The 25,533-nt window shown below is 46.2% G+C and overlaps 1 protein-coding gene across 5 annotated transcripts in view; it reads right to left on the reverse strand.

The window, feature by feature from the left end:
• The window catches only part of zic6 (zic family member 6), a 70,462-nt gene that overhangs the window by 29,538 nt on the left and 15,391 nt on the right, over positions 1–25,533 (reverse strand). For all 5 annotated transcript variants that reach the window (XR_008951944.1, XR_008951943.1, XM_057042479.1 and 2 more), the window contains exon 2: positions 24,714–24,753. The gene's annotated coding sequence lies outside the window, so the exon portion shown is untranslated. The remainder of the gene's footprint in view (positions 1–24,713; positions 24,754–25,533) is intronic.

Here is a 25,533-nt window from a genome sequence, read left to right on the forward strand (position 1 = left end):
CGATTCAATCCAGAAGGAGGAAAAAAGAACATGAAAGGTTCCTTTCTGGTGGATTCTCAATGGATTAGAAAGCGGCGGCGGTCACGTGGATGCCGTGGTGTAAAGACTGGCGGCTGCGCCACAACAATGCCCCCCCCACCACTGGCTCTGAATTACGTTCGCGCTCATTCATCTCAAATTGTCTTTATGGATCGCCATACTTGGCCGAGGATGACTGTTGGCAGTGCGCACAGCACTAATCTCGAGGTTTGCTCGAGGTATCCGAGGGAGAGGAGGCGGGGGTGGGGGCGGGGGGGAGTTGTACTTGTGGCTGAAGTTTTATATCGGATTGATTGGTCAGCCACCTCCCTTCTATCTTCCCCCTGTTTAGTCGCAGAGTATTTGCTGGCTGGAGCGCGCTGTAAGAGGATAAACCGACACAAGCAGGTCCACAAAGCCCTTTGTCACGCAAGGGAGGCTTTGATCTTAATAAACGCAAAGCTAATTTGTCATTTATCAGTGGTCACGTTCAGACGCAACATTGCGCACACGTATTTCCATTCCTACAAAAGTGTGTAACTACATGTGCGGAGCTCTGGCTCTATTGGCTCAGCTTAGGCTTGGTGGCGAAAGAGGCTGCGCAGAGTACAAGGTCTTGCCCAAGGGCGCTTCAGCCGGGCACTTGGCCTTTGAACTGAATCTGAGACTTTTTGGACAAGGCGCGGCGCCTGGAAGTGAACACATGGCCGAACTGCGCCGCTGTTTGCACAACACCAGGATACACGCCATCTCCCTCCGTCACTGCAAGTCATCTGAGGAATGTGTGTTAAACGCGGGCTTTACTTTCACGCAGCACAAGTTAAGAGGGATTAATTAGAGTCATTTCTTCAATCAAGATAATAAAGCGGCGACAGGAATGTGTGTCACCAAACGCGCCGCGATAATTAAACTGAATTGCGACTAATTTGTTTCTGCATTAAACGTAATAAAAATTAGTTATAAAATAAATAAACTCCGTGCGCAAAATAATGATAGCACAAGTGTTAGCGTGCACTCAACAACAGCTTAACGCAAAGGCTTTAATTTCCAGGAAAGTTGATGTGTGCATGCCAATTATCGATGCTTATTCACCTCCAGCAGGGTTTTGAATATTCATTCACGGAGTACCTTAATCCACCACATGCCTTTATACCTTGGCGTGTTTCGTGCCTTTTATGATGCAAACTGATAACACAATGGCTTTGTCTTCTGGTTCAATTATTCCTCAACTGATTCCTGAAAGACATTTACATAGTCCATCATAGGGCAAAGCACTGTAGCCTGCAGGCAGTGCTGATGAGGACATGAGTGAAAGTGCACGGCCAATTGGGGAGTATTACAATTTAAAGCGACTTCCTGAAGCGTTTCCATTCAGATTTATAGTCATTTTATAGATTTACGGCGCCGCTGTGGAATTATAATTCTATTACGCATGTTCTGAAAGATAAACGGAGGATGTCCAACAGGAGACAGCTCTAATTCTCCAACATCTGGCGACGTGTCAGACACTTGATGAATTCCTTATCAGTGCGGGCGCAGAAATGAACTCTAATAGGTCCCGAGTGAAGACTCCGGGAATAAGCGCGCATTCAGCGGAGCAGATGTTCGCCAATCGTGCTGTCGTGATTGTCTTCTGACAGATGTGTTTTTTCCCAACACTTTTGAGGAGTTGCAAACGAGCAATTGACATCGTTTTAATGGCTCGTTGGTCTTTGGTGAATGTTGCGGCAGCCTTGCTTCCCTTCTGAAACTGGTGAAATAACAAGCAGTCTCCCCGAGGAGCGAGGCATTAATCACCGAAGGCGGCACCGTCAAAATTCCCACCATCTAATTAGTCCTTGAACTACACAACTGCTCGACTATTTTCATCTCTTGCAAAAGTCAACAAAAAGTCGATTTATTTAATAGACGTTGAGATACGTCACTTTCAACCGACCTTTCACCTGAGATGCGCCCCCAGTTTGCAGCTCACGGGGCGGGTTACCCCCCTGGAGGGAGTGGGGGGATAGAAGCTCTCACATATTCATCAGCCTCTCTAAATAAAGAGGACAATAGCCGCTAATATCCCCCACTTTGAGGAGACAATAAGTAAGAATCGGAGAGTGCTTTCGTCATCATTAAAGGCTCCATTCATCCCTCTCTCGCAATGATTTCCCGCGCTTGGGCAGTGCTCTGATTGGAGGAGCATCTCACAGGAAGCGCTGCCGCACGCGCGTTTGCTGCAGGTGAAGCGCGGAGAGATGAACGAGCGGGTGGATTGGCCATGAAATGAATCAATTAAAGGAACGTCTGGCAGTCTCACAACAAGAAAACATCCGCCTCGATAAAGATCTGTGTCCCAGAAATGCCAATCAGCGGGGGGGGGGGGGGGGCAAGATCTTTAATCCGTTATGGATATGCATGAGGAAGGGATAGCACCATGGAGAAAAATTGTGCTGATTATATCACAGCCTCAGCACACGAACGCCTGCGCGAGTTTCCTGCTGTCATATAGAGCCTACTGAGATAGAACCATACTCATAAAAACAGTTTAATGGAATTAGCCTCATCTCCCATGAAAAGTCTTTATTAAGTAATCACGGAGCATCGTAATTATCATTATGTGTAATTAATTTAACGTTTGACACGCAAACTTGGATTCTTTATTTCTTTATTTTTTCATTCTTTTGAGCAGCCTCGTCTCTGAGAGCAGACCTGGCTACCATGGTGACCAAGGGCTCCTCATCAACTTTACCGAGTGCTGCGGAGCATTTGTTGCTGACACACTCCTGCACAGCATGGCCACCGCTCATCAGAACAGAAATATATTCTGATGCTTTTTCACTTCTTTGGGGTGAAAAGGGGAGCAGAAATAATGAGCAGTGTATGTTCCAGCAGCTTTTACCTTGCAGAGGTCACCGGTGTTTAAGGCATTTATGGATCTCTGATTAAAACTGGGCCGTATGAAGAATAACAGTGATGCAGCACTTTCAACGGTTTTGTTTTTGATGCATTTCTTTAGGGATATTTTGCGTGTTTTTGTCGAATCGCAACCCCCCGGGGACATTTTTGCTAACATCCGTGTGTCTCCGCGGGACGACTGAGAAGCAGAGCCGAGGAATCTGGTTCCATTTCGACCCAGATTTTCGGCATTTCCCAGATCCGTCCTGTGGATTCAGAGATTCGGGTGACCTTTCTCTGTTTTGGATAGCTAGGTCTTACCAGGGGAAGAGAAGGTTTGAGGGTGAGGGGGGTTCTCCAGCTGGAGGGGGGTGATTTTCAACAGCTCTGTTCTACAGGTTTTCAACAGCCACAGTAAAAAGTGTTAGACATAGCACCACTTATTTTCATCCCGCTTTGCCAGTAATCTAAAGTCCCCTTTCTCACTGTGCCTTTTGGCTCCAGCATTACACATCAGGTTCAAACTTTCACAGCATTAGTCATAATGTTAGTCTGGAGCCGTTCACAGGTCTAAATAAATCAGCGGTGCCAAAGTCAGAGGCGTTTCTCCCCTTGAAGTATCAACAATCAGTTCCAGTTTGATGGAAAACATTGCATGATTGCACACCTTCAACTTTGCAACTCTGGACCGAACAGATTGCTTTGTATTTTTTCACCCCCCCTCCTTCTGTTAATGGTCAGCATCCTGGGACATTAAGAGGTGGGTTTGGGGAGGTAGGAGGCAAAAAAGGAGCCAGGTAGGAGGGCCTAGAGGAAGGGAGGGGGATGGTAAAGCCAGGTGTTGGTGGAAATTGGCAGGCGATTGCCAAAGCGACCTCATGCCAGGATAATGCATGGGGCCATAGGTGTCCCCCAATCCCAACCCTCATGCTGATAGCTTTTCAATGCCTGTGGGACAATCTCTCCAATAATTGCTTTTCCTGTGTCAATTCTGGTCTGTGGGCCGCTAACAAAAGAGAAGGGACTTTGTTTCTCACAATCACTGCAAAACTGCTGCATTGTATCCACAGCTTTTTGTGCCCACTTTGTTTATTTATCCATGTAAAAGCGCCACCAATGCTGGTCCTCTGTTTTAAAGAAATAATAGCAAGACGGCACCTTCTGCATTCAAAGTGTCCAGAGGCAGCTGTGTGATTGGCAGGCCGCTGCTTCACACACGGCCCCTTTTCTCTGAGAAGCGCTGTGGAAGTTGTAACCAATCTCCTGTTTTTAAAAAGTCAAAGAGGCAAATATTTTCATTTACATATCTGAAGCAGCCTTTTCATCCTCTGTTATGATGACCGATGACATATTTCTCTCCTCATGGAGCCAGCAGAGTTCAGCAAGCTTGGTGAAACCCAAAACCCCTCTCCACAGCCCCCCGAGCTAACGGAAAGTTGGAGTTGTGCTCACAACAACATTCTTTTTTTAAAAGTTTTAGTTAAATCTCTAAACATCTTTATATATATCTAACAACTTTATTTAAAAACTTGATGTAATCCATAAAATAAATTAGAGTTTACCACAAACCCTCTCTGTTAAGAACAACAGTCACAATAATAAAATAATAATAATAATAATAATAATAAAAATACAGGCAACGTCTATAAATCCTGATGATGTCAAGTTAAAATGATTCAACCCTAAATTTGTTAATAAATAAAATATTTCTTTCATTTTGACGCACTGACCAACGTCCACAACTCAAAATAATCTCAAAATAAAATGTGCACACTGGCCACCCGGAACTAAAGGGAACTCACGCCGTTGAAAGGAGTTCAGAGGCAAAAAAGTTCTTTCTTTCTTTCTTTCTTTTTCTTTCTTTCTTTCTTTCTTTCTTTCTTTCTTTCTTCTTTCTTTCTTTCTTTCTTTCTTTGCAGTGACAAAACAGTCTTTTATTACAAAGAACTGGGGGAATAATAATTAAACACACACCGTTTTTGCGTCGGCAAAAGCGAGAATGTCTTTATATATATATATTGATATATATTTAAATGAATTTGATATCTGAGGTAATTTACTGTTTTTATATTTCTTTTTTCCTCCCCAGATAAATTCCTCCAGCAAAGCAAACGCACGCACGCACACACCCAGCGCGACAGCAAAACTGTGGCTGTGCGTCAGGACACAGACGCGTCAACACGTCAAGCAGTTTGTTTCCACGTCTCCCCGAATGAATAATATATAACATGTCCTTTCCGTCGATGCCGTCGTTCATGCATTAGAAATGATGCTGGTGGAGCTGCGGCGAAGGCTGATCTCATAAGACGCGACAATGGCTCAAAGTTCACACCTATGAACTAGAACGTGAATAAATGAAGGATTAACTCACTCGGCAGAACCTTTGAGGGGAGACGATTTTAGAACGGGTCGATTTCAGTAGTAAAACTAAAATTAGCCGCTTAATGAAGTGGAGTAAAAGCTGTGTGGAGCTCCATTTCAGTTCCAGTGTTTTATAGCCAACATTATGTGCTACTCTGGTATTTGTTATTCTGTTCAAACCAGTGTGCCAGTCCAGAAGCCAGTTTAATTTACCTTGTCTTGGGAATGATTTGTCCGTATTATCTAAATAAGGTGAAATCTGGGACATGCAGACTCTGTGCTGCTTGTCGGAATCAGTGGACTGTGAAATTGCAACACCAGACAGCAAGGATAATAGCTCAGAAGGGGGCTAATGTCCCTGCTACATTCACAGAACATTTTTATAATGACTGAATTAAACGGAAAAAATATAGATTCAAGCTATATTCAGCGTCCCCCCCTATAGTTGTTTTGATCTGTGGTTTAGCTTTCACCCGTGCATTTCTCCAGTTAAACATTTAAAACAGATTTATCTCTTCTTTAAGAGAGACATGTCATATCAAGTCAGGCCTTTTCTTGTCCTCATTTTTCCCTTTTAGGACAATTGTCTCTCTTACTTCCTACAGTGCTGCACTGAGTTGAGCTCTGTCTCTGCTCATCAGACACCTTTTACTGCACAGAAGCACATATGGCATCCATATACTTATAAAGTTTTTATAACGCATGCAAATGTGGGCAACCAGACACACATGATGGGGGGTGGGGGTGGGGGGGATTATTGAGACATGGTTCTGTCCTGTAAGGGATGTCCGCAACGCCTGATTTGTCAGGCTTTACTATACCCAAATTCAGCTGGTAATACGCCTGCTTTTAGATCATTCCAAAAAGCCCCCCCAAATCCCTGCGACTCACCCTTTAACACTCCGACTGGTGCTAAAACTAATCTTTCATCTGACTGGGGTCACCATACTGGTGGTCTGAGCTTTCCAGCCACCGGTCCAACTCCGACCGACTCAGTCCACACCCATCGTGAAAGCCGTGTTCTTATTGCACATGTTTACGAAGTAGCATGAATAGCTCAGAGTTTTCATCTTAAACATAAAGCATAAGAAGAGGTGCTGGAAGACTCCTGTGTTAGGAGTTACGTTTACTTATTTTAACGCCGGACAGTTCGTTAAAAAGTTGTGCTACTTCTGGGTAAACAGCACCTAATGGAGTTTTCAAGAAGGTTCCTGTGATGTCGACATGATCACGATAATCCCAGCTGGTTCTCAGACTGAGAACATGAAATCTGTTTAAATAAGCATGTTTTCATGTACTCAAGCCTGTAAACCAAAGCCAGCCCTCTTCATTAGGAAGATATAGTGTTTTTAGATTGTTTTGATGTGGTCAGGGAGCAGACGGACCACTGGCTAAGCATTGGAAAGAGCAGACAGACAGACAGTCCAAGCGGTTTAGCCTTGTTTAAAATTATTAATCCACTTCTAATTCCAGCTGGCCCCCTGGCAGCATAGGACCCTATCAAAAAAATCAGCGCCTCCATTGTGAGGCCTGGCAGAAGGGGACTGGGCGTATTTTTGCTGCTCCAATCATTTTCTAGAGGTTGGGCGATTAAAAAAGAATCCCCGACCCCCCTCCTTCCTCGCACAGCAGGGGAATAACGGAATCATTAATTCCCCATTAATTTTATAAAAAAACTAAATGTCTCGACTTGACGCGGCCCCTTACGGCGGTGACAGAGGAGCGACAAGTGCTTTGGTAGAGTTGGAACATTCCACAATGTTCCACTTGAAGTTCTATTAAAGTGTAATTAAATATGTCAGTGATGGATGTATACCAACGTGATTGCAAGATATATATGTTATTGGGGGGGGGGGGGGGTGTAATACATTTTTAAGTATTTTTCTGTCAAGTTAGCTCGTTTGATATTCAAAGTATCACAGTTTGACAAAACTGTCCAAATCCTTAATTGAAATTTGATCTAAATTAGTGTTTAAGTGTATACAGATGATCGAAGCGATCTGTCCACACTTTGAAGTCTTGATGATGCTAATGAGCTGCTCCGTTAGCCAGCTGCTAACGTGATAGATGCTGGGACAATTCACCTGAAAGGACACGCTGCAATTACGTTATTTTAATAGTTGGTCAGTCATCTGTGATGTTATTTTTTACAGCTTCTACACAAGCTGTTCATTTAAATACAAGCATGTTCCGTGCTTCTACTCACACGCTCAGCCTGGTGGCAGGCGGGGGGGGGGTACATGTGCACCGTGTATGTGTGTGTGTGTTGGGGACCTCTGAGGGGACAAAGAGGAGGTGCTGCTCCATCCCTCCCAATGTAAACACCATACTGCAAGCACACTGATGCACGAGCACTAAGCAAGCGATGGGTCTTGATGAGGAAGCACGGCCAAGTGCGGGCCCCTATCATCACCCTAGCATGAACACACACATACAGTACACACACTTACACACACTCTCTCAGGGCCATTATAGCTGTCTCTGCACAGAGTGACAGCCTTTCATATTTGTCTTAATGCCAAGTGGTTATCATGTATGCACCCAGCCATTAGGAAATGTCACAAACACACAATTGGAGAGACACAAGTGCGTGTACAGACACACACACACACACACACACACATATATTTCTTTCCTCAGGAAATGAGGTCCAATTAGATATAATCAATGACAGATAAGTAAAATGCATTTCCAGAAATTCAATGCTTTTAATTTTTTTTAAATTGATTTTTCCACTAATTTCTCTCCCTCGCTCATTTGTTCTGCCCCCAGTCTCTCCCTCTGTCTCTCGGGGTGACTTTTGAGAGATTGACAGAACAAAAGGAGATTGTTGTGGAGATACTAATTATTTAATGAATTCTTTATTTATTTTAAAAGTTCCCTGGGTGGCAATGTGCCTGGGCTTTTACAGTAGATGGAAAATTACAAGCTAGGAGACAGTGAGTGACACATGAACAGAGGAAGAGGGGCAGGGGGTGGGCCGTGCCATCCAAACATGCCCATGCCCTTAAAAGCCATGGCAACATCCCCCCACCCAGCACCACCGCTACCACCCACAGTCCCTGTCAGCCCCCTTCCACCTCACATTCCATTTCCACAAACCTGCCTTATTAATCATGTGCGCTCACTTCATCGCAGCTCACGATCAAAGTTCCGCTTATTCAGAAATAAATCAAAAAAACTGCAATAACTAATCGGGACTTGAACTCAACGAGGGGCTTTGTGCACGTCGCAATGACCCTGCATCTCCAAAATATCAAAATAATGTCCCCCTCTCCCCCAAAACCAATAAGTAGGGCATGGGGAGAGTAGGCCAGTAAAGACCGGGTCATTATTGATTTGACAAGCGAGTGAATAATTCATCTCTAGTGGCAGGCATCAGCTGGGCCAAGCGTTTACAACTACTACTGTATCCCAAATTTGACCTTTCCTCCAGCTCTCCCACTGCTCTGATGCGGCGCAGCTCATCCTGCGCTCCTCTGTCAGCAGTCATCACTTACGGCGACTCTTACGGTCTGTCCTAATCCTTCCGAACGGCCTTTTCAATCCCAGATTTTGTACTACTTCCTCCGCCAAGTGCTGCTTAATTTATGATCATTTCCAGCTTCCCCGCAGCTCTTGGCGAGCGGGACACAGGCGCAGCTTTATGCACGGGTGTAATTCACACACTTATTGGCAGCGGCCCCGGCAACACAGAAATCCTGATGTACGTATTACCTGGGGAAGATATTTGAAAACAACTTTGGCTGGCGGAGTCGGGCCAGGAACTGCCGCCTTATAAACCTGCGCTAAACGCTGCTGCTCAGCTGTTGATGTGAATCAGGCTGCAGCAGCTAGCAGCGAGCCAGGCTGTGGTTACACCAGGCAGAAGAGCAAATCCCCTACTAGACAATCTTGTTAGTACTAACAAAAACACTCCGGACATGAAAAACAGCCCTGGCGGTGGTAACCTCACCGAGAGGTCGTCAGCTGATTCCAGGATTTAACCCATTAACGCCCGGTGGCTGTCTGAGACGGCCCAGACATGACATCAGCTGTCCCTCTGGCTCCTTTCCGGGTCCCTGGTTTATCGGAAATCCACAAATTTGGGGCGAAGGAGCAGCTCGATCCTGACGTGTTGCTATCAGCAATCAAACCGGGGATGGGACTAATCAGGGAAAGCACACACAACAATGTTGAACCTTCCTGCAATGAGGCAACGGCGTTAACGGCGGTACCACTGTGCCACCCCCGTCAACAGTCGTGCTCCTGAATAGAAGAGTTACTTTCGCTCTGTAATTGGACAACCTGCTGAGTTACCAGATCCTCAGGAGGGTGTGAACTGAAGCAGACTGCTCCTCTGACTCAGGCCGCCTGCCACCACCTCCGCACGGTTCATGAATAATACTGTGAAGGCTCCGCGTTCGGACCGGAACGCCAAGATGTGTTCTGATTACCTGGGAGACGTTCGGGCCTTCGCACCGGCGGCCGCTGCTTGGAAAGTCTGTTTCGACGAAGGTTTGGCTACATTATCGACTAAAAGAAAAACACTTGTGCGGCGCACAAACAGTCTTTCAACTAGAAGCCGAATGTGTGTGACCTTTGACCTTTGTCCATGGGATATCACTGAGACCTGCTGGTTGGCCCAGTCCCTGTCCAGCCTGCGTGTCAGTCGCCATCTGCTTTCAGGCTGCTTCTGTCTATAGTTCTCCAGTCAAGTTTTTTCACACACACGCACACACACACACACACACACACCCATCACAGGGCCTAGAGGGAGCTCCAAGTTTCCATTCACGCTTCTCATTATCGGGGCATGTTGGTATTTTATGAGGCCATGTAAACTGCTGAATTACTGCACTTTAAAATGCGTCCCGACACCGTTACGTGACCGCGTTGATGGATGGGCTTTTCACTGCCGGACCGGGGGCCGAAAAAGTTGGACGACAAAAGAGCATGACTCGTTAATTATTTTTAACTGCCGGATAAAAATGGTTATGAAGTAAAGCAGGATACACAAACGGACAAGCCTGGATCATAAAGTGCCCTCCTGTGTATGAATAAAACTGTTTTTTTTCTCTCTGTCTGATCGTCTTTTACAGAGTTTACGTCTTTTTTGATAAGAGGGCATAAAAGGGAGAAAATAAATCTTATAAATGAAAAGGATCTACATAAACACTCATGTGGCGAGGATGAATATCTGACACAGAATTATTTATTCCTTTCCTTTGCACTTCAGTGGACAAGAATTAAATGAGATTGCTCTCATGCAGACAGTGTTTCTAAAATGTGTGTCCATGCCAGAAATATTAACTGTGACCATTTTATTGCCTCATTAAAAATTCAGATAGTCATTTGCATCACTTTAACGTAGTAATCGCTCGCTATCAGTGTGAAGTGCTAAAGATTTGCGAAGATGTATCCCCTGCATTCAATATTGCCAACATATTTGTCACTTATTAAGAGTAGTACATCACAAACAAATAATTAGAGGTGATACGCCGATGGGACTTCTTTTGTTTCCCCTGGTGATGTCGTCGAGGTTTCAAGGCGGATTCGCCTGTTTTTCAGACACGCCTTCGCTGCCGTCGCGCTTTATTTGACCGGTGTTATCTTCAAAGCCGATCCTGATCTTTCCAATCTCATCAGCGCGCCCCGAGGGCCTCGGAGCCGGGGCAGGAGCAAGCTGTCGGCCGGCAGAGCTAGCGACAATAAAAGGTGGCAGATCAGTCAAAACAAGCCCGTTCTTCCAAGCCGGGCCAAAGCGCTGCTGAAGAGGTTCTTTTGAGGCGCCCTTAATGTGGTAAAGTGATCTCCTCTACAATTGGGACACTCCAAGAGGCCATCCCTAACGACCAAAGCAAACTCCCTCCCCTCTCCCTCGGCCCTGTCAGTTTTCATCTAACCCTCTTGGCCTGGATCCTGTGAGCAGATATCCCACAACACAGGGGAACCATATTAAAACACCATTACACCTTTTTTTCCCTCTCTAACTTCGGCCCTTTGATTGGGCTTTGATCAACACAGTAAAGGGGATCCACACAGCTGAATCAACCTGTACTTTTCTCTCACCTAGATTTCCTGTACTATTTATTCCATGTGGTGTGGATGTGGCCTAGGTTGTGAAAACAAGCCAGACAGAGCTCCAAACACGACAGCAGAGTGCAGTTGGCCTCCTGACAATTTGGCCAACAATATCAGCAGACTTAGCACTCACTTTTTTTTTTCTTTTCTTTTCTTTTTTCTTACGAGGGCCGCCTCAAATTGCTTCTCTCTCTCTCACAAAAGAGAGTGGCAAATTGAAATTGAACTTTATTGGACGCTACGAGCAGACGCAGTCCATAATAGGTATGGCCGCCCTGATCCAAATAAATAATCAGCATCAAAGGGAAGTGAAACACGGATTTGACCGTGCTGGCGATCCCTCCGTAGAGCTGAAAGCAAGTGAAATGGAACTTTGGGTAGCTGAAATGAAAAGGGGCTTTCTTTTCTTCTTCACACTCTATTCTAACTCTTCCTCCTTTCTACTTCTTCTTCTTCTTGTCTGTTGAAACATGTGGTCAGCTGTTATGCTTCCATGTGGTCAGATGATCAAAGCTGGGGAGCAGCAGTAATTGTCCCCCGCTGAAGCCCTGCCCCGGCTGGGATCAGGATCCCAGCAGGTGGGGGGGACAGCCATGAGAACCAAGGGAAAGGGTGGAGGAACGCAAGAGGCCCTGCCTGGCAGAAATAAAGACTTCCTAAGGGCTGCTCACTGACAACAGAGCCCCAAAGGGAGAGTGAAAAATGAAGCCTCCACACATTTGGAGGGGTTTTCACTCGGGGAAAGGGGCCGCCATTGGGGTGAACATTAGGGAGAGAGGGCAAGAAGGAACGCATAAGAGAATGGGATTATAATATTTGCTCAGAGTGAGAAAGAACAATTGTGCGTCCATTTCACAGCTTCCTTAGAGCCCAGTCTGTGTCGAATTCGGGGAAAAAGGTTTATTTTTCGACGCTTCATGAAATATGGATGCTGTTTATTTCACCTGCTAACCCCCCCGACTCCTCTGGCCAAACGACGTCCGACGGCAAATGGTGCCACTGGCAGAAAAACAAGAATAAAAATAGAGGAATAAACTTGGCAGCGCTGTGGTGGAACACAGACGCGCAGCCAAGTAAGCTGGATTTTAAACTTCGCTGCTTGCGCCGAATAATACCAGGCACAAACAGAAATGCACGCACCCTGTGGGGGGGGGGGGGGGGGGGGGGCGCATACCTCAGCTGCTCACTGTTTACCTGAAAACCAGGGGGAGCTGTGAAAGCTCGCAACTTGGGCTACTTTGCATGTACATGGGAGACCGCAAAACACTTCTCACTGCTGTCCATCATTTTGATTGCCCAGCACGACTCCTCCGCCCTAAACCCCCGCCTCACCCCCCGGCCAGATGGCTTTTTTTTTTTTTTTTTTAACTGTCTGAGGGCTCTTGCACCTCTGCTATTCCACACTAAATCCCTGAGATGGCTGGCTGGAGTGAGGAGTCGTGGAGGACAAATGGTTCGGAGGTAACAGAGCAAATAAAACGGATTAGGAGGAGTCTTTTCACAGATGCTTCAAAACTATTCTGGGTGCCGAGCTTCAAAACCCGTTTGTCCCCTCCAACACACAAGCGCCGGGACGTTTCCGAGCATGTAGACATGCATGTGCTGCATCACTTATAGATGAAGTCTGATAGAAAGAGATTTCCTCTAAATTACACATGTATAAGTAGTTCAGACACTTACTGTTACATGAGTCAGTCCAGCATTGTTTGAGTTATACACTTACTGGCTACCTGGTGATTCTTTGCAGGCTGAAATATTTAGAAATGAGGCAACTGCGAACACTTAAACCATTTCTATGCCAGAGAATGACTGACGCACAGCCATACATTACAGGAACATTACCATAATGGCGTCTGACATTGATTAAGTGCTTTCAGTGTGTTTCCAGGAGCCTAAACTGCCTCGCCTCACTTTAAAGCACACATTATGCCATTTGAACTGCAGAGTGCAACACAACCACAGTCAGAATGCGGCGAATCAATAAAGGCTGATATGAAGGAAATCCAAATGTCACCTCTTGGCTCCATCCAGCCAAAGGTTAGATTCTTGACTCCCCGCTGTCTCCCATCATTAGGTTGCTTGGCAACGGCCTGCAAGCTATAATTAGCCAAGCAAAATTAAGATTTCCATTTTGTTAACGGAAAATCACTTATCTGAAAAGTGTCACATGTTCGCTGGAAGACATTCTAAATGTGTGCGTTAAAACTTGAGGCTTTTTATCTCATATTTTATTTGACGTTTTCTTGGCGCTCTGGCTGTCTTCGGTTGAGATGCGCAGCTGTCAGAGACCACTTTGGTGCACAGCTGTTACCGTTATTCTCATATGTTTGCGGCAGACTAATTATGAAGCAGTCTCTTATTTCTTTTTATCATCGTCATGATGCCTGTATACCTGCAGCAACAAAAGACCCCTCAGGAACAATAAGCCATTTATTTCTCTCTAGAATTCCTGAGTGCATCTGCCCACACTTTTATCATCAGGTCACAGGCATAACATTTCAGACATCCGTTCCATGTTCCGTTTTTCATTTTGCACCCCAGCCATCGCCCGGTACCGCCAGCACACCCTGAAGCCTCCGCCGGCACAGCTTTCGACATGTAGTTACGCCTAAAAGCTGAAGGGAGAGACACCGGCTCCCGCTGACGTGTTACCAGGCGGCAACGTCAGGGTCACGAGGATCACTCAATTAGTAGGGGTGACAAAAAGCCCAGCAGGATCCGTCCCAGCATCCCCCCTAAACCGTGACACAACATCAGCCGCCACAAACCGGAGCTCCCCCAGCAGCGCCAACCTGCGTCTTTGTGTTTTTAGTCCTAATAAACAGAACTGAAAATGATCACGTTGCTCCTGAGGTTAAAGAATGGCAATAATGTTGACATTCATGCAAAAAAAGGTCTCCCAGCTTATAAATAAGGTAGGACCAACAGGCTTATTTGTTTAATCCGACTGTCAGACATGATGCTACCATACAATAAACACAATATTAATTATACCATATTTATTGGATTCTGGCTTGTTATTTGAAAAAGGAGTTAGAGGGAGACTGTGGTCGGGAGATAATAGCAGATTATATTTTGAGTCCCAAGTTTAATGCTGGTTATTTCCAGTTTTGAGTGCAAATGTAAACATATGTAAATCAGACATTTACTTGCAGCCACAGCCCCTAAACCTGCATGAAGAATTAACCCTAATATTGAATGACCTGAAATAAATATTTTTATTTTTATTTACTGTTTTCACTAAGTAAAATGCAGCTGCAAAATTAAAAACCTAATTTTTGGTTTTTTTTCTCATCTTAAATGAGATGTAGCCCAACAGGGTGAGTTCTTCAGTTTACACAGGCGATAGAACCCAAAGAAGGAATTCTCTTTAGGCTAACATACAAACAAATTTACACATTCGTGAAGGTGGTGACAGCACATATTTGGGATTTTGGCATTCTGGCTGACAAAAATAAATTCCCAGAAGCGATGCAACGAGGCACACACCTTATGCAGGCGATCCCGATCGTGACCCAGAACATTATACCAGGATGTCGGTGAAAGGAAAGACGACGTTCTTGAGGGGGCGCAGATGTGCTCACACATACGTGCAGATACGGAGGCGCATACATCCTGTATATACTGTACACGTCTTTGTGTCGATCTTATCGTTAGTCTACTTTTTTCCCTCATCCTCTGTCTGTCAGTCTGTCAGGCCATCTGTGTGTATTTCCCCTTCATGGCAACCTGCCTGCTCCCCCCCTCCTTCGATGCTATTTACAGAAATGACTCCTGTTTGAAAATTCTTCACCCTGTTTTGTGCGTTCCAGGTTTTATTGGATGTTTTTTAATGGGGGGGGGGGGGGGTGCTTCAAGCTGAAAAGAGATATAAATGTCAGAGAGAATGGCAGCTGGTTTAATGAGAAAATGAGAACAATATCCTTGATTGGTCCGCAGCAGGTCGGTGGTGAGATAAACTACTTGCATGAGGACTGTTGCATGAGGATTGTTTAAAAGGTGCATGAGGCCTAAATATTGTTAACTGTTAACAACTGTGAGAGGACAGCACAGCCTCGGTGGATGTGGCAGGAGCAGAGGGGGCGACCCTGTAAATAAGAGAACACAGATGGAACGCTGGGAGACAGGAGCTGTTTCCACAAGATAACAGCGCACATAAAATAAAAACAAGCCTTTTTATTTTGCCTGTGATCTGGGATGACCAAAATGTGCGACAATCGGCAGGTCGAGGCCGCACGGCAGCTGGCACCACGTTCCAAGCAAACTTTCACAGCTGCTCTTATTCAGCGTAGAACTCGGGGTTAGGGGTTGGGGTGAGAACCGGTCGCATAAACATGGTGCAATAATAAAGAGAGCTGCGTCTCCAGTTCACATGTGCTGCAATTTAAATGCAAGAGTGTCTCCGTGCATCAGGATGATGCGGCCAGGCGAAACTTTGCTAATGGTTTCCTTTTGGTGGTCGTTAATTGGCCAATGATTATCTTAACACCCTGCAAACGGTCCCGCGGCACCTTGTGTCAGCACCAAACTGACAACTGGCCGATAACGACCCGGTTCTACGGGCAATCCTGGTTTATTTAAAATGGAGGGGGGAGGGAACAGAAGCAGGAGCTCGGGAGTCCAGTCGCCCTGGACTGAAGCAGATATCTGCCGTGACCTGTGCGCGTGTGCGTGAGACACCTCTGTCTGTTGACAGTCCCTCTATGTCATATTTAATCAGCATTAATCCAAATTGAGGAAGGTTACTTCCTGTCAGGGAGGTGCAAAGGGTCGAAATAAATCTCTTACAACACTAAGAAGCAGTAAAGATGCGTTCTGCAGCCTAGAGGAGCAGCAAAGCCCAGATCTTTGTGACACGCTGAGCCCTGGGCCACTCCTCAGGTGTGACCTGACCTCCAGCGCGCAGCCCTTTCTTTGTCAGAACTATGAAAGCCTTTTCCATCATTAAGAGAGAGAAGAGGGAAAGTGACAGATTGAGAAGAACATAAAGGGATCAGAGCGAAGGCAGTTTTGTTCATCTTCTCTCGTATGTTCTGGTTCTTCTGGTGGGGAAAAATGCTGTTGTTTTCAAGTGTGGTCAAAGGGCGTGGCTATCGTGTGTTTCTAGAACCTCAGCTGAGTGTTAATAGGCTGTTAGGACAGTGATGTCCGTCTTTCATCATGTTTCATAAAGCAGCCCTCAGCCAAAGGTGTCAGCTTGTAAAGACTCTCTCCAAAGCTCATCCAGAAAGCCTCAAATCTCCATCCATGCCAACAATGCTGCATGAAAAAAAGACATTCGGTACATCCATGGATTTGAACAATTGGTCTGTTGGGAACAACAGTTGGTTCATGCAGAAGGCACGGGCGTCTCTGTGGAAGATTAAACCTGAGTGGCTGACACAGACTGATTGGAACATGGATGAAAACCATGGCAACAGACTATTTAGTAAACAGTTTATGGAAGCCCATTCAGAAACCCAGCATTTGGGTAAAGAGAGCCTTGTGCTAATCAGCGCATACCAACACCTCCAGCGACCAAAATTTCTCAGGAACAGATGTGTCAAGCCAGCCTGCCCCTGCCTCTGCCTCGCTCGGAGAGAACAACCGCATAAATTATCAGCCGTTGTGGTTTTATAGGCTTCGGTGGATTAAAGGAGTCACATCAGAACCCAAAGTTATTCTCCATAAGCACGTCCAGTACAGCCTATTCAGCCCGCAACACGAGAAAACTTCGCCTGCGTCTTGGCACACAAAGGTCAGCGTGGTTGGTTCAGCATTCAGACCACAGAAAGAGCCCATTAAATGTTCCATCCCTGCACTGACGTCCACATTAGCCAGCATCTCTTCCCAAGAAGAGCAAATGATCAGCAAATGTGAGAGACGCACAAAACTGCAAGTTAAAAGAACAGAAATGTAAGAAGAAAGGGTCTTGACCTGTCTGCCTATAGCCGAGTCATTACACATGTTCTGATCAGGCAGGAGCAGAAAGGACGACGGAGTCACACAGTAGCTTTACTGCAACACGCAACTCATCTCATCATCTTCAAAGTTCTGCAGCCCAAAATCAGCCCTCAGAATCAAAGGCCAGCTCCCCGGACCAGCAGCAGACAGGCGCGCCGCTGCAAATGTGCAACCACGCGCACGTGCAACATTGCACACGTGGCGGTTTAGGCAGCAATGGCGTCACGGCCTGTGTGAAAATGAAGTCATTTGTCGTTATCATTTTTGGGAAATACTTGCCCACGGCGATAGATCGTGCTTCCGAGGTCATGAGGACTCCTTGTTTGGTGGGCTCAAAGGCGGCATCGTGAGGCAAACCACAAGCATAATGCTGAGGTGGCCATGGCGACCGTGGCCAGGAAAAAGGAGAGTTGGCTGTTGGGGGCAGGGGGCTGCCAGTGCAGATGCCCGCAAACAGACCGCCTTGCCTTGAGAGCCACGAGAGCTGCCGGAACTGCAGACAGCTCCCTCCATCACCCCATCCAACTCGCCCTCCCTTTCCATTGCCATCTGTGAAACACACACACACACTATACACACACATACGGAAGGACGGCACCCAGTAAGAGCAAGAAACAGAGGGACACTTTGCCACTTTAGCAGCCTTATAGAGACCGCTGTGCAGGATAACTGCTGACATGCTTTAAAAAGACTGAGAGAGAGAGAGAGTGAGAGTTAGCGGGGAAGGCGGGAGAGGAGCTGCTAAGCCAGATGGTTGGTCTAAGCTAAGCTAAGCTAAGCTAAGCACTGAAGAAGATTGAGAGCCCAGCCAGGTGAATTTTCCTCTTGATTCCTTTTTGACAGGTGGGCAGAGGAGAGCCGTCTGGGGTTAACATAACTGCCACATTTCTAATAATCAGTCCTCTGTGAGGGTGTGTGTGTGTGTGTGTGTGTGCGCGCGCGCACACGTGCGGGTGTGCATGTGTGTGTGCTGCCGTATGGCATGTGGCATCATGCTGATGGTGCAACTGTTTTTGTATGTGAATATGTAATTTGTCTGTCTCTGTGTGTCATATGGGCAGCGTGAGGATGGGAATGGTCCTGTTTTGTTTATTTCTTTTAAGGTTGTGTGTGCGTACGTGTGTGTCTGTGTGAGCCATGGCGGTTTAGCTCTGCAATCGTATATCAATTACAGTGGATGGTGCTGACACGCGTAATGACAGGTCTTGGAGCCCTAATAGGCCAGATCCTGCCACAGACAAGAGCACAGGCTACTGTTTTCAGCCGCTTCGTGTCATGCCTTTCTTTCCCCTGTGTACTGTTCTTGCGCTCCCTCTCATCTTTTTCACTCTGTAGGTTCCATTTTTCCCCTCTCCTCTCCTCTGTTGATGGGTTGAAGAGGTCACTGTGGGCGTGAACAGCGGGGGTGCGGCAACTTATGCCTTCGCCGCATAACTCGCGCGTTGCTTTCAGAGAGGAATTTCATTTTTATTTGTGGCACAAAGAGAAAGAAAACGTGAGCGGTTCAGCAGTTGGAAATGAAGCAACACAATCCAATCCAAATGTTGAAGGGAAGCAGCAGCGCTTGAGTTTACTGTCACTCATTTCCGGCCATCTAATGTTTTAGTGGAACACCTGACCACGGCGTCATCCTTGATCCCTTGTTTCGGGATCAGAACCCCTTCCTGATTTAACATTCTTCACCATCTGTCTGAAAAAGGGTTAAAGTCAACTGACACGGTCATTCGGGATTAGGGTTAATGAACACCTGCCCTTAGAATTTCCATTCTTTGAATGTTGGTTTTATCTTGTCTTACATGCACCAACCTGGCATCAACAAGGCAGTGTTGAAGGATTCCCACACAGCCAGACCAGATGTCCATTAAGCTGCCTCGGTGCTGGGGAAAGATCTGGCAGCGGCCACTTCTCATTTTGCCATTTTTAAATATCTTTTTTTCTTTTTCAAATCCAACTGCATCCACCAGCGATCGAGGGGGTCCAGAACGACATGGAGGTGGTGATTGTGGAACAAATGAAAGACCCTCGGCGATATCTTTGTTCCTGCTTTTTCATATTTATTCAAAATAAACAGACCTCACTTCATCGCCAGGAAACCCTGCTTTTGTGGATAAAGCTAAAAACGGGACACTGACCCCTTCGATCAGACTCAATTCTGAGCTCTTTTTCCTCACATGAGCTCACAATCCCAGAGACAAATGATTCAGTAATTATGTACACATTTACTCAATAAATTCTCATATTGTGGTGGCTTGAAAATGAATCTAAAGACCATGTTGATGGCCTAACGATGGGTAGCCACCACATCGATCTGCCAAGTCTAATCTCCCGTTAATAATTAATGATTAGTCTGGGAGAGGCAAATGCATTTCGTGATCATCTCGGTGAACAGAGACAGTGCAGATTTGTTCATCGGGGATAAAAGTGCCCTTGCACAGATGAGCTGTGTAGACACACAAGCGCGTGCACGGATAGACACACACACACACACCCGATCTGTAATGCATCCACTATGTGCAGCACTCTGGGAGGCAACGCTGCACGCAGAAACCTGCACGCCACCTTCCCCTCTGTGTGTTTATGCTCGTTTTTGTTGCTTGTTGTACTCTGCTGTTTGATTTCATAGTTTATGTTCGATGAGCATTTCCTCGCCTCTGTCTGCAGCCTGATCAGTCCGGCCTTGTGCCGTCGTTGCTCGTGTGATCTGTGAAGCACTCGGAGTTGCCTTTGGGTATGAAATGTGCCATATAAATACATTTGTCAGCCATCCATCGTCCATCCTGTCTGGTTCCTGTGCCAGTGGGCCCATCGGTTGCCCCAGTTGACGCTCCCACTCCCCACCCCACTCCAACCTTCCCCCCAAAGTACAGTAAAGAGGCACGCAGGTCAATCCAGCTGTGATTCACGGACATAATCCAAGTTGTCCGTTTGGTACAGTATGTAATCCAAGGTGGCGTCTGCGTGTGTGTTTGAAAAAGACAATCTTCCGTCAGAGAAAAGAGAGCGACAGCGCATCAGTGATCGCCATTGTCCAAAACAAAAGGGGAAGTGAGGACTGAAAAGGCTCTCCGTGAGATCACAGAACAATGGACACAAAAGTAAGAACAAGAGAGACAGTAAAAGGGGGAGAGAAAACGTGACTGAGCGCTACTGCAAAGAAGGTGCTCATTGAATCATTCTCACACACAGTGCCTTGGCCCAGATCAGCCAAAGAGATAAAACAAGAGGATTAGACTCTGGATGAAAGACTTGGAAGTCTCCTCTGACTCTTTGCCACTTCGACAAAGTCACCTCTGACAATGGAGCAATCTGCTCGTAGATCAAAACCGCACTGTGGAAGTACACTGCGGTGACGTGAAGACCATTCAAACGGCCCAAATCCAAAAACAAAGCTGTGCAGGTTACGTAACAGGCAGAGAGAGGAGTGGCGCCTGCGGGGGTTTGTCAAGCATACCCAAAGAGAAGAGGGGCAGCGAAAACACCCGTTAACGGTCTCACCAGAACTCAGCGGCGCTGCAGCTTTAAAGTTCAGCGTAGTCCAGGAGGTGAACGTGTCGATCAGTGAAGCTAGCTGTTTGGCTTAGAGATTAAAAGCAACTGAAACCGCCCAGGGTTGCTTTTATTTACAGATTGGAAACTTATTTTTAGTTTAGTTTGGATTCCAGCGAAAGAGAGCGAGAGATTTGGAACTGTCGTTTCTGGATAGTTCTTCGTAAGCTCGGCGGGGATTGTGCATTTATGTGTGGGTGCTTCTTCTGTATGCAGCTAAGCTCACATTGTACCGAGATCTATTGTGCACGTTTCTGATTGTGTGGCGACAGTCCTGCAACCTCTAGATTACTCTGCTCAAGACATAAACACGCAAGCGCGCCGCTGTTACTTAAACATTTTGGCTGTAGGGACGTTGGTTCTTGAGTAACTTGGTTTCGCAACTTTCACGGATTGCTGCCGTTTTCGAGCTGAGAGCGCACCTTCAATAGTTTGGATTTCCTACAGTTTGATTTCAATGAAATCCATTTCTTTGAGTCAGATTCAGAACGAAACAAAGAACCCCTTCATCCTTTTAGGGGTGTTTTCCTCATAAATATCCACACTGTCACCCCCATTTAATATTTAATGGTAAAAAGACACATGAATGCCTGGAAATAATCTATTTTCTAACATAAAATGCTAAATCATATTAAATATCCTTCCACTGAGGTGGCAGTGAGAGTTATTTTTTGACTGTAATAGGTGGATGGCAGTGATGCCGCTTTCTGTTAACCTTAAAACGCTCATTGATTTCTCTAAAAAGCAGAAAAGACAGACTCTGGGGTTTTCTTCCCCTGCCCACCTCCTTTTCTATTCCCCCTGCTTCCAATTGACTAGAATTGCCAGGGTCAGGTTTATTGTGGGTTAAGAAAAAGCTGTTTACTCACTCTGCCTTCGGCTGAAAATAAAAACAAGAATGTTGTTCCTGTGTGTATTTGTTGTGTGTTAAAGTTCAGGCTTGACGGTGGGCCTGGAGTTACCCACCAGAGTAAAGACAATGTGGGTTGCCATGTCCTTGTGGGCCACCTTCTCAACCAAAAGTGCAGCTCCGTTTAACAAAGCCGTTGACCTCAGCTCCCATCTGCGGCTCTTCCTCCCCAACTTCCACCAGGAGACCTCAGACGACGGCTCCTTTCTTCAGCTAGAAACTTGCGAGATTAATTCAAATTTCACATGTCAATTAAATGACTGTTGCTGGAGCGATTAGCAGATCCCACTAATTGCGCCCCCCTCCTCCTCTTTCCTCTGCACAACCCCCCTTCCTGCTCTCCTGCCATTTTCCACATGGAGGAGCAGAGAATGGGGCTTTGTGCTGTCGGGCCCCGTGTCAAAGATGGCTCCTCAGCCTCTTCCACAGGCACGCCACTCCTTGACTCCTACAACCCCCTTCCTCAATGTGGGACGCAAGGGGTTGTTGTTGGGGATTATTAGAGGTTTTGGATCTTTGTATATATTTCCATTTTTACTTCGTATATACTGCGATACAAAAAAATCTGTGCATCATTCGTACAAACTTGACTTTCCTCAGACTTTTACACTCCAACAAGCGACTCTTATGTTTAAGACGTGTCTATATGAAACTAAGGGCCCGTAAACTCTCCCTGATGTGACAGAACCGTCATGGAGCCACGCCTGCATGCGCATGGAGCGTACATATAGATCACCCATGCGTGACGGAATATGCAGGCTCGTGCATCCATTTCAGCAGGACAGCATGCTGGGAAACATCCAGCATTGAAATCCTCTGTGCATGTCCAAGTGCACGCTCGCTGAGACGCACACACCCACATGTGCCCTCTGGAAGATGATTACGCCAGCAGCCTCTGGTGTGCAACGCACCCAGGTGACTCCCCAGCGCCACCTTGGAGCAGGGATACATCTAACATGGTCCTGCACGAAAGCCGCGTGTTGACATGCGTGTGACGACAGTGAATTGGTGTATTTAGGAGCACTGTGGGATGGGGGGGCGGGGGTTGAAATCCTTGAATGCAAACAAGTGAGAAAACCTCTCCTCTGGTCTTAACCAGACACCTAATCATCCATCATTAAAGACAGCAGCTCCACACACCACGTTGCCTTGTGTCACACAACTGTGTGAATGGCCGCTGCCCCGAGCAGCCCCCAGCCCATCACCTAATGTTCAACACTAGCCAAGCATCACACAGACCTACATTCACACTCACAATGGCAAACAGTGCAGCAGGCCAGTGCGGCCCAGACGGTTTCGTTTGCACTTTATCAGAGAACACAAAACAGCAACGCCTCATTGAGCCACAATTTGCTGCTAGTTTCCTACAAGAAGCCAAACAAAGAATGGGGCGGCCTGCTCTTCCTTTATTTGTGCCAAAGCAGCGGACCAGAGAACACACACACACACACACACACACACACACATACACACACACACACAGATAAATAGACATAATAGGGGAAATACAGACAACACACTCCACATCATGGCTTTTTCACAAGTAAATGACTGAGGTGCCGATTTTACTGCGACAGACAGACAGACAGATAGATAGATAGATAGATAGATAGATAGATAGATAGATAGATAGATAGATAGATAGATAGATAGATAGATAGATAGATAGATAGATAGATAGATAGATAGATAGATAGATAGATAGATAGATAGATAGATAGATAGATAGATAGATAGATAGATAGATAGATAGAGCGTGTCCTCAAGACTGGGTCAGAGACAATGGCGAGCATTTAAGAAGCGTTTAGGGATGAAATGCTGGAGCGATTGCTCTCATTTCGCCCTCAGTCGACGGCCCTCTCCTCCTCTTGTTGTCTCTCTTATTTTCCTCGGCTTTTACTACCGCGATAATTCCCGAGTGAGTAAGCAATTGCTCTTAGCGTGCATGAGCCAGCCGAGGCTGAAAAAAATCCTGTGTGTACATTTGTGTCGTCATGAGTGTGCGGATGACTGTGTTGCTTGCGGATGAGCGCCGCTGCGACGAGAGTGCTGAGGAAGACAGAAGTCCGCAGAGCGGAGGGGGAGCTTACAGGCAGGCTATGAAACTGGAGAAAAAACCCCTCACAGATAAGAGTTTGGCTGCGCGCACGCTGCAAGCACAACGCAAATGAAAAGGAACCTTGCGACCAAGTCCTCTTTTGAAATGAGGGTAATGCAAATGACACAACGCCGTCTGAAAAATAAAGGCTTCGTGTGAAATCATCTAAATAAACAAAGGCGAGGCGTTGATTCACAATGCACACATAAGAGAAGATTCATTAGCATGCAAACTGAGATCAAAAGACTTTCTCAAGTTCAGTACATCATAGCCTTCTCTTCAAAGAATGCCTTATCACGCCATCATCGCCCCTTCTTCCTCACCACCACCAACATTATAGTGCAATTGGAAACAGAAAACAACAGCCCCTCTGGAGAGGAAAATTACATCACCATGACAACACAGAAGAAGTTCAACTACCAACAAGAAGGTGCAGATGCTGTGCTGATTGTGTGTCGCGGTGTGTGCTCGCGGGCTTCGTCGGCTCATCTCTGCGGCGCCCTCGTCTAGCTAGCGTCTGTTGGTCATGGTAAAGCATGGGAGGATGTTTTGTCTGCTTATGTGTGGATACATAAAACATGAGAGGGCCGGAGCTTCAGGGCTGGGATGTAGTTTGGCCCACTGCAGATTTTCCGCGCTCTCAACAGTGTTCAAAGGGGTCCTGGACGACCGCTAATTGGAAGTGGCGAGGTGATCTGATGAGGCCGCGGGTACACTCTGGTTTGTCACAACGAGTAACCGCTGACATTTTCGGGGGGGATGGGGGTTCTGGCTGCTGTTAAAATTAACAAGAATTTTGCCCTACGAATTCTATACGTTCCACATCAAACCCCGCAGTATATAATGTCAGCACAGACATCTCAAGCAGACGGGCTCGTAATGTTGCCGTCTTACCTCAGTCGGGTGGAAGGGAGCGCCGCATTCTGCTGCACAACTGTAGAAGAGAAGGGTAGAAAAAAAGAACAGAAGCTCAAAGCATCAGTCAGGAAATAGTGATTCCATATGTAATTGATTTTCATGGTATCTCGACTCTCTATTGCACATATGATACTGCTTCAGCAAGTCTTTACACGCATGAAGACATTTGATCCATGGCACCAAGCAGTAGGCCGGTGCTCAAATATGCGCCTGTGTTCCTCTAAAGTGAAGCACATTAAAACCTGATAATGCCTCATATATAAGCCACTCTTTATTACTCATTTCATCTGTCTCCTGATATGTGCACTTACATTTTTTCCACTTTCTGGCAAAAAAACAGCAGAAGACAAACCATGAATTCAAAGCTCAAACACTGAGGGAGTGACAGGAGCATTCATTTACTCAACTATTGGGAATAAAATAGTGAAATAGGGTTTAAAGGTGTATTTTTAAATAAATAATTCAACTATCTTCATGCAACTCTGGCATCAAGCGTGCCCCCAGACCACCTTTGGTGTTTTCCCAAGAAGATGAAGAGCGTTAGAAACCAATTTACATTGTAAACACACCATGCAAATCTTGTTTACTGTACTGGGGGTCGGCAGGCATGGTGGTTGATTTCTCCCAAGACCACCACACGTTCACAGTTAAAGACACACAAAGCACCCCCCTGCACCCACTTACTGCCTGCTCCCCTGGGGAGAGTGCCCACCTCCTGACCTCCTCCGACAGGGGGGTCAAAGGGAATTTAACACAAGGGTTCTACATTCCTCCAAGGTGATAATTGATGTCATTG

Source organism: Takifugu flavidus, chromosome 9 (assembly GCF_003711565.1).
Source record: "Takifugu flavidus isolate HTHZ2018 chromosome 9, ASM371156v2, whole genome shotgun sequence".
Lineage (NCBI taxonomy): Eukaryota > Metazoa > Chordata > Actinopteri > Tetraodontiformes > Tetraodontidae > Takifugu > Takifugu flavidus.